General features: G+C 42.3%; 1 long non-coding RNA gene across 1 annotated transcript; it reads left to right on the forward strand.

Moving 5' to 3' along the window:
• Positions 1-7794: 7794 nt before the first annotated feature.
• On the forward strand, positions 7795-9279 carry LOC119767528. Its single transcript, XR_005277571.1, has 2 exons — positions 7795-8428; positions 8491-9279. It is a non-coding gene; the product is annotated as an uncharacterized LOC119767528 (long non-coding RNA).
• Positions 9280-9979: the final 700 nt, after the last annotated feature.

A 9979-nucleotide genomic window follows, 5' to 3' on the forward strand; every position in this document is an offset into this window, starting at 1 on the left:
ATTAGATCCGTCTTGGGGTCCCACAAGACCCTAGTTAATATTATACAGTTTAAAAAAGTACTTCAAAAGTTATGCTAAAAAAATGATTTTAGCTGCCCAGGTATTTAAAAACGTAGGTTTTAAAGAAAACCTAGATGTTTGGGTATCAAAAGATCGGAAATTTTATGCCCTTTCCGATGCCACATAGGTTGACTTGTGAATCGTGGACCGGTTCGGATGCCGGCGGATTTTCCGACGACGTAATTCCGGGTTGGTACGAAATTCCAACGAAAAATCTATTTTATCGATACAAATACCCCCAAAACGGTGTTATACCCACTCCAAAATGTTTATTCAGCAATTCTATGGTAATATCACAGACAAACAGACGGGACACTCGAGTGCGGAACCATCGTCCTTCAATAACCGAGCCAAAACGGTTGTTTCAAATGCAATTTAGCTTCGGCATCCACTCACCCGGCGCTGATGGCGCTGTTGTCGTGACAGCTCGCCTGTCTTTCCTTTCCTTTGTGTGTGATGTGTTTTTGTGTTGTTAAGTTGAGCGTGAGCACGTGGCAGCAAATGAAAACAACAAAAATATGATGGAATTATTTAGGAATTCTAACGATGATCCACAATCCTGGCTTTGCGGGACAAGATTGGGGCAGTCTCAGCCAGGGTCAGGGTGAGCGACTGACTAGCGAAGACATACTTCTTGCTCCACAATTAACCCGGTAGGCCTGCCGATGTCGAGGCCTCTGATGCGGCGTCCGCTACTGCGGAGGAAGCCGGATTCTGTGGTGGAGATATGTCCTTCGGAGCAACCTGCTTATCCTTCGTGGATTGCTGCTCAGATTGCTGCTGCTGGTTTGACGCAACTTAACTGCGTCGTGGACACGTTTCCCGCGGATGTTTCCAAATGTCCATCGTGGGGACCAATTCCGGTAGATTTGAATTGACTTTTTTTTCTATTTCGGCGACCACTTCTGGAGTTTTAGTGACCTCTTCTAATATCTAAGTGTCAGGTGTAATGGTCCGAGGTTTCGTTGGAGAAGGAATGTTCGACAGAATAAGCAACGGGAAGGACCAGTAGTTTGGTCTCTATCGTTGCGGTTGTGGTGCGTCGTTGCTGGTGCTGCCGCATGATTGGCTCATGATTGGAACGGAACCGACCCACCGTCATTTTCGGTCGTCGGTGTCAATTTCTATTTTTTCATCAAGTACTGACGATCAGCAACAACAAAATTATTTCGATCAACTGTTAATGTTTACAATCGTTCAGGCTTGATTGTCTCACGCATACACTGACATGACATATGACAGTAATGGGTTCGTATTGGTATGTTTGGGCTGCGCTTCGGCATCAGCTCAACAGGCAGCGCTGGCGTCGCCGTGATTTGGCGGTTTGATGAAGGACGATGGATTTCAATAATAATTTGTATGAAGAGTCACGTCTGTTTGTCTGTGGTAATATATTGACATTTAGTTGAATTAAAAGTTTGCAAATTAAGTTCAGATAAGTTTTATATAGAATTACCAGAGTTATATGATCTTTTATACTAAGTAGGGGAACAGCATCTAATTCCAGCGTGCCTCTAATGTTGGCAGGTCAGAACTTTGACATTCAATTAAAGCTAATTAAAAGCGTTTTCAACTGAAATCGAGTGATAAATAGCTCAATAAGAAGTGAGCAAGCAAGTTTCTATCAAAAGTTTTGCAAAATTAGTTGTTTTAAAAGTGAAAATCAGTAAATTGGATGGAGTTAGGAGCGAGTGCTTAACCTGCCAAACATACGAGAATTTCCCCTAGTTAGTAAACTTTATATTCAATCCAAATTATTTTTTTAATCAGTCAAGGATGCCTTTTTGGAGTTGGGAGACTGGATTTATGGTGATTTGTCAACAAATAACATTATTTATGTTAATTTTTCTAAAGGTGTACAAACTTTTTTGCACCTTTTTTATTTTCGTAAAAGTATTTGTTATATAACTTTTTATAGAAATCATCTTTTCATGAGCTTTTTGTAGCAAAATGTTTGGCATGGATTTCTGAACAAAATGTAGTACTAGGTTCCTGTCAAACTTTAAATTTTTTACATGTTTTATCACAAAATGTGCATAGTGCCCATGGGGTGTAAATACTTTTTTTACATACTGTAAGTGTTATTTATACACTTTTCTTAGGCTGTGTAGAGTATTCACTTTATGAATGCGAGGAAGGCACCAAACACCTAAAGGTGGATTAAGTAACGTTTTTAATGTTAAATTGAATCTTTTGTGAAATTTGCCAAACCTTTGAAAACATATTTTCAGATTTCTAAAATCACGAATTACTTGACATAAACCGAACAACATGGCCCTTATGAAAAGTAAGTGAATTCTAAGTGAATATCACGTAGAATTGAGTTCATCATACGTTTACAAAATGGTGGGCTTAAGTTTTTGTCAAAATTTAAAATGCGTTTTCTGGGGACGTAAACAAATTAAAAGGATGATTTTAAGTTAAAGTCTTATTTTTGTATTTTTCCTAACTTATATTTTTAAGTATCATTGGGAAAATCGTAACATACCGTCATTTAAATTTTAATGACCCAATCCCACCCCCAGACCATCGAAAATATTAATTCAGAACTTTACCGTGTTCGAGGCAGTATTGTTTAGTCTATGTTTTAAAGAGATAAATCTCGGACTGATGTCCAGGATTTCTACCCTGCACTCCGTAAATCGATCCGCAATTGAAAATCAATTGGCCTCATTGATAAATGATACCTAATCTCTCCAGACTCACCTCCAGAAAGGAGCGCCTATTCAGCTCAAACCGCTGCTGACCCTTGAAAAACAAAGCCAACAGCAAAAAAGTGAAAAGAAGAAGCCGACCGACCGATACTTATCTCAAACACCCTCGAAAATCTCGCATCACATTCGCCATTTGCCCGTTCGGTTGCTCGCTCACCCACCCGACCCTATCGGCAAAGTCAACCCTATTTACTATGCACTCAACCTTCCATATCTCATTGAGGGGCCGGGGATGCTGCTGCTGCTGCGTGATCGATCTCACTATCGATAGCTGCAGGCCCGAAATGTATCGAAAATGTTGATTCATTTTTCCTCCCACTATCTCCATCTATCTATCTCGAATCTGATGGTGGGGCTGGTGATGCTGTGAATGGAACGAATCAACATTCGAGCAAAACTGCCGGGGAGCAGCTGAATCATCTCTGCGCGCGATGGACGTGGCGAAGGGAGTTCCCACTTGGATAATGGCCGTGTACAAGGACGCACTTGAGCTAAAATGCGTTCGCCTATCGATGTGTACGCTAAAGTGTTTTGCACATATTTTGGTGTAAATGTGTGTACACACACACAAACAAACAAAAAAACATGAACACGTGGCGAGGGAGTTGGTTGAGCTGGTGCAGGCAAAGAGCAATGGCCTTCGATTCCAATGGGATACATCCATCCGGGGTAACAAGCGAGCCATCATCATCGGCGAGGGGTGGTTTGCAATAAAACATTTTAAGAGGGTCCGTTAGAGTGAAACATCGCACATGTGGGTCGCGTTTTATATGACCACCACCACTACCAACACTGCCACATATCCAGTTGGGTGAGTATTTTCGTGCCACGTGGAATGATCACAGTGAAAAAATCCTGATTAAATTACTGACTTTGTATTTTAATTTTGATCTCCAAAAGAATTCTTGGATGATTTAAAGTATCTCGAAGGCAATGACCTGATTTAGCCTGCACTGCTTTATGATTACGATGTCTAAAAGCTCCGGTCTTCCACTATCCACATCCAGTCTCTGCCATTACAGCATAATGTCCACTGCCCTGATGCTCCCTCCCCAATCCCTTTGGCTTTGGCTCTAACTACTTTCAAAAGGAAACTCATAGATGAGAAAAGGTCAATGCGGATGGAGAGCAAATCGAGCTCAAAATCCCCTTGCAAAGCTACCAGTCTAAGTGTGAAAATACAATGAAAATATGAATAATGAAAAGATAAGAAGAAACATTTAAAGATAGTACGTCAATGCGGATGGATCGATGATCCCCTAAGAAAGACTTAAAAGAATGAGATGGTAGGAAGAAAAAGATGTTCCCTGCATCATTTCCAATATGAAATTATATGATTTGAACCATAAATCATATCCACGCGGATTCATAACAACAACAAATGAAATGTGCGAAATTTCGTCCTGTAGGTTTTACTTGAAACTGATATCCCATTTTCATTTTACCTTTTACCAATATTTGGTACTGAGAAAAGGCTATAAAATCATTCGAAAAATGAAATTCTTAATACGAGCTCCTAGACCCACCTTCACGTATACATATCGACTCAGAATCAAAAACTGAGCAAAAAATCCGATGGTAAAATCGCACGCAAAAGCATGCACATTACCTTCGTCAAAATAAACACTTAATATTACACACTACATGTACAATTTTTGCAAACACAAAAAAAAATTGCAACCGACGGGATTCAAACCCAGCACCAACAGTAAGGACTGGCGCCTTAGCCCACTCGGCGATCAGACAGATGAAAAGTTATAAGGATAAACGCATGTATGAGCTTGACATTTCGGTCAAGTAGATTTCCCATACTGATGGGCTACATATTTCAGGGTGTAAAATCACATAAAATTGCCTAAAATAATGCAATATTGATATTAAACCCAGGCCTTTTACACGCAGCTGGATTACTACTTTTTTAGCTGTGTGTGTTTGGATGTGGATGTACACCCAGAACTGGACATCGGCATACGAGAGGATAAAGAGCACGATTCGGTAGTAAAATGGTACTGTGTGCGAACTGAGAGGATAAACCCTGAAATTACCGAGAGTACTTTACTCATGGGTTCATCTTCAAAAAAAAATTCATCTATCAAAAAAACTACCGGTGCCGAGACTCGAACCCAAGACCTTCAGCATATTGAACCGTGCCTTTGCCGTATGGGCCACCATGGTTCGGTGACTAAGTGGCGGTCATTTGTCCATATAAGCCACTGAACGAATGAACACGCGAGAGGACTATACTCTCGCAAAATAGGTAGCACTTTCCTCACGTTTCTTTTCGTGAGGACTATCCCCTCGTTCTTTAACTTTGGGTGTATGTACCGAAATATTCTCACTCAATTATCTCAGCACTGGCTGAATCGATTTGGACCGTTTTGGGCTCATCCGATTCGTGTTGTGGTCCCATAAGTCCCTTTAAAGAATCATGAAGTTTAGTAAAGTGCTTCATCAGTTATTCAAAAAAAAAAAAACATTTTGTCATGTTATACATTTTTAGAAAAGTATTTGAAAGTCGGCCTTTTCGTCGTTCAAGAATGACAGGAAAAGCAATAAGTTTCACGACGGAATTGCAAAAAATATATTTTTGCAATTCCGTCGTGAAACTACTTGCTTTTCCTGTCACTCTTGAATTTTTGTATGGAACTCGCTGCAAAATTTGATTTTTTCAGCACTCTTCGTATTTATCCAACTCGGTGAACCTCGTTGGATAAATGTACGACTCGTGCTGAAAAAATCCTCTTCTTGCAACTTGTTGCATAATAGTAGTGTATGCAACAAGTTGCAAAAAGAGGATTTTTTCAGCACGAGTCGTACATTTATCCAACGAGGTTCACCGAGTTGGATAAATACGAATAGTGCTGAAAAAATCAAGTTTTGTAACGAGTTCCATACAACATTTTTTGCAATTCCAAAAAAAACACACTGAGTGAAATTTTATGTCAAATTTTCATGTATTTTGTCAATAAATCGTTTAAATAAAAAAAAATGTTGAAAAGTGTTACTTTTCGAAACAAGTGCTGAAAAGTTCAACTTTTCAGCACCCATTTGAGTGCTGAATAGTAGAACTTTTCAGCATTGATTTTGAAAAGTGTTGCTATTCGGTTCTGTTATTTTTGGTACAGAAAAGTAGGCTATTGCGTCGTTTAAGAATGACAGGAAAAGTAAATAGTTTCACGACGGAATTGCAAAAACTACTATCTCAGCACTGAAAAGGGTGCTTAAAAGTTGAACTAATCAGTACCTGTTACGAAAAGTAACACATTTCAACATTTTAAACGATTTATTGACAAAATACATGAAAATTTGACTTAAAATTTCATTTAATGGGTGTTTTTCGGAATTGCAAAAAAAATTGTATGGAACTCGTTGCAAAATTTGATTTTTCAGCACTCTTCGTATTTATCTAACTCGGTGAACCTCGTTGAATAAATGTACGACTGGTGCTGAAAAAATCCTCTTTTTGCATCTTGTTGCTTAAACTACTAGTTCAGAAATGTTTCAATAACTACTTTTATATGCTATAATTTTTAACAACTTTTTTTTATTGGTGCATAGTCACGTGTTTGAAAGAAAGCAGAACAACCCCAGAGTGTGTGTTGTGAACGGAGGGAAATTATTGACGTCGTTGTCGATTGATTGGCTTTTATTGGATTGTGTCCTGCTCGCTCCTTGTGTGCGCGCGTGTGTGTGTGTGTGTTTGCTCCATTATGCTTACGATGATTTATTCGGATATTATCGATGTCCATGTTTGCGGAAAAGCTTAACGAAGAAGCGACAGAATCGGCAGAGAGTGCCAATCGGAAGCTGCTGCTGCTACTCTTCTGTATTGCGAAAGTGTCCTTTGTGTGTGTGTGTGCGCAATGTTTATCATTTTATATTTTATTACTGAATTATGGACACCAGAATCGATCTGGCACTCCGCCGATGGTTGGTGATGGTGGTGCTGCTGCTGATGCATGGATGGCACGTAATTTCGTTATGTTTGCTCTTTGAAGATTGTTTGTTATGTTTTGTGGTGCACTTATGCTCAATCCTGTGGACGGGGACTTTGGGTATTCTTTGAAAATTGAATTTGATATGTTGTGATGCCATTCGATGGTTTATTGCTTAATTCTGCGAGGTGCGTATATGCCTTCTGGCTTTATAGGTGATTCGTTTTTTATCAAATAACACATAGATACATAAAAAAAATAAAAATGTCGAGAACTTATCAAATCTTTCTTTTCTTTTCCAGGTAAACACCACTCTTGCTTCGATCATCGAAGGTTTGATTCTGGTTCGATTATGGTTTCATCTAAAACAAATAACGCACTTGTCAGGCACTTCCCAGTAGTCACTCAAAGCATCAAGTCACATCGCTCACATACTCCCACAGTGATAGCAGCCACTAACACGATGTGATTGTTTGTCCAAAGGGAATTTCCATTCTTGCCATTCCCATTCAGGTACAGCTGCTGTAATGGATTTTAGTCAGGACTTCAGTCAGGGGGAAGAAATCTTGCAGCAACATCAATCAGGCCTTTTTCCAATGTTGATACCATCTCAGATACAGCAAACAAATGCTTTTTTTGCCCTTTCTCTCTCAATCCGACGTACTCTACTCTGCGAAGGACAAAACACGATTTTTCATGCATCTCGTGTCCCTTGGGCCATCAGTGACAATTTTCCTCCTCAACTAAACTACTGCAAAACATATGTTTCCACCTTGCTCACCCTAATGGCCTTTGCTGTCGTTCCAAATCCGTCCAAGTTTTATATTGATCTAATTTTCACCGTTGTTCCACTTGCCCGGATTTTGCTTTTCGTTTTTTTTTTTTTTGCATGACGTGTCCTAGCTGCAATCACAGCACAACAAAACAAGTTTTATAGCCTCAACAGCAGCAGCATGTTGTGACAGCATCAGCACAGTGCAAAAGTTTAGAAACAAGCTCGATACAACTCCCCCCGAGGGACAGCAAGTCATTTATCGAAACTTGGACGAACCAACATGGTGTAGCGTTCTACAAATATTATTTATAAATACACTAGTACAAATGAAACGAACATGGCTGATTTTGAATTCGAGCGAAATGAATCGAAACTTGCGTGCGAGCTTGCATGCAAAGCAGCAAGCTCAAGATGGATTCCGCCGGATTCTCTCTGCTCGTGACCGTCTGGAGAGAAATCGCGGACTTCGTGACCTAGCCTCTCCCATGGAAACTGCAACTCATGCAGCTTCCCTTGTTCGATGCAAGGTCAAGATCAGGGGTAGGGCCTTAAGTGGTTATGCCATGAGCTGAGCGAGAAGGCAGATATAATTGGGCGGTAGAGCAAGTAGTCACATCACTAGCCGGTCCCGGGGTCAAGGGTAGGAAGACACGAGCGACAGACTTGCACTCGGCTTGCCGATTACAAGTCCCCGTAACCGAACGTACAAACGCTCACCTTAGGTCTGAGGGCACACGGAAGGACTCGGTCATTTCAACCGTGACAGTGAAAGTGACCGGATAGGAGTTCTTGGTTTTGCTTCGCGTCTTTCAGTGTCCAAGTACGGTGTGGGTTTGCTTTTGCGACTGGGTGATTAAATTCTTTTTCCCGAGTAGGTCCAAGATAGGAACAAGTAGTGCCAGTGTGCGAACGTGTGCCGTGTGCGTTAAGAAGGAGAACCCCAGGTAAATTGGAACCCTTTGAATCCCCTCAATCCCCGGATTTCCAACTCACGGCCATGGAACAGTCGTTCGGCGGCCCTCTTACTCCCCGATAGAACTGGTGCGTCGGCACCCGCACTGCTGGTGTTCCAGCATCCCCGTCCGTGCCCGCAGGATCCACTTTCCATCGGCCCGGTTGAAAAACCCCCCCGGTAGGACGCCGTCCGGAAGAGGGCTGCGCACGTTACCATCGCGCCCTGAACACGCCCCTCCACCACGCGCGTGACCAACGTACACCCATTTGCGCGTCGGCCAGCTAACCCCGCCGAGAGCGCCGTGAGCAGGACGCCCACCTGGCGTCGACCTTCCTCGGAGAGCGCGTGAACTAAGTTCATCGCGCCACGCGGATAGATATCGAGTTGCCGCCGGAAGCCGGCAGGCACGACGCTGAGGCGTCTCGAGAGAAGCAGCACACCGAGTCGAGAGAAGAGCAGCATTGAGCGTCAGGAGCATCGCCGAGCGTCGCAGAGCATCCCGGGAGTTCACCGATTGTCGCACCACGTGCGGTCCCCGTTCCTGTGAGAGAGGTTAGGTTGCAAACCGCCTAACCAAGCAGTGAGTACAACTCCCCCCCCCTGAGACTATCTCCATGCGCATGTGAATTTGGGGTTTTAGCGAAGACACGCACCACTAAGAGCTCGGCCGAGCCAAGAAACGAACGAAAAACGCACACGTAGGGAAAATCCAGCTAGCTATGTTTCGGGAACATTCAGATTAGAGGCCTCAACTATCACTATGCTAATCCTAGGTTAATTTGTAGTTTACGATCGTACCGCTGTAATAAAATCATGCTTTGCAGTACCGTGTTTCCTCTAAACATGAAGTAGTTCGTTCTTTAAGCGATTTCCCGAGAATTGAGTTGTCCTGGCGTAGGGGTTTTCTCACATCCGTACCGTGGTAGTTTTAGCTTCTTGTAGTACTCCGAGTTGGACTGCTCGGGAATCCTAGTCCCTCCCTTCCGATTTCTAGCACGTTACGGGGTCTTGGTTGGGAACCTTCTACCGGTGATGATGATCGTGAGTGTGAGTTAGGTTGCTGGTAAGTTCGTGAGGACCTATCAGATGATTTTGGTATCGGTTATCGGGTGTGTCGAACCCTCTACCGCCTCTTTATCTCTCCGGATTGCTCTGTCTGATGGTAGGACGATTTTTGATTACCCGCCCTGAGGTCTGGGTTTCATGCTGGGCAAGTTAACCTGCACGAGTGGTCCTTTTTCCAAAGGTGGCGCTTAAGCCACTCGTTACAGTCCTGCGACAATCCGAAGACGGTCACGTGGCCGCTACCCAGCGGGCTACAAATTGGCGCCCAACTACAGGTTCAGTTTTTTTTTCGGGAAATTGCTGTTTTGGTTTTGTTTGCAATTTCAGATATTAGTTGAGATCTTGTTGGAAGAATATTCATTGTTTTGTTGAAAATATCAATTAAGTTGGGGTTAAAATTCACGTTTTTGTACATTATCGAGGGTATTAGTGGAAGACTTACTACGTTCGCTGGAGACCGGAGCTGCAAAGCGTT

Source organism: Culex quinquefasciatus, chromosome 2 (assembly GCF_015732765.1).
Source record: "Culex quinquefasciatus strain JHB chromosome 2, VPISU_Cqui_1.0_pri_paternal, whole genome shotgun sequence".
NCBI lineage: Eukaryota > Metazoa > Arthropoda > Insecta > Diptera > Culicidae > Culex > Culex quinquefasciatus.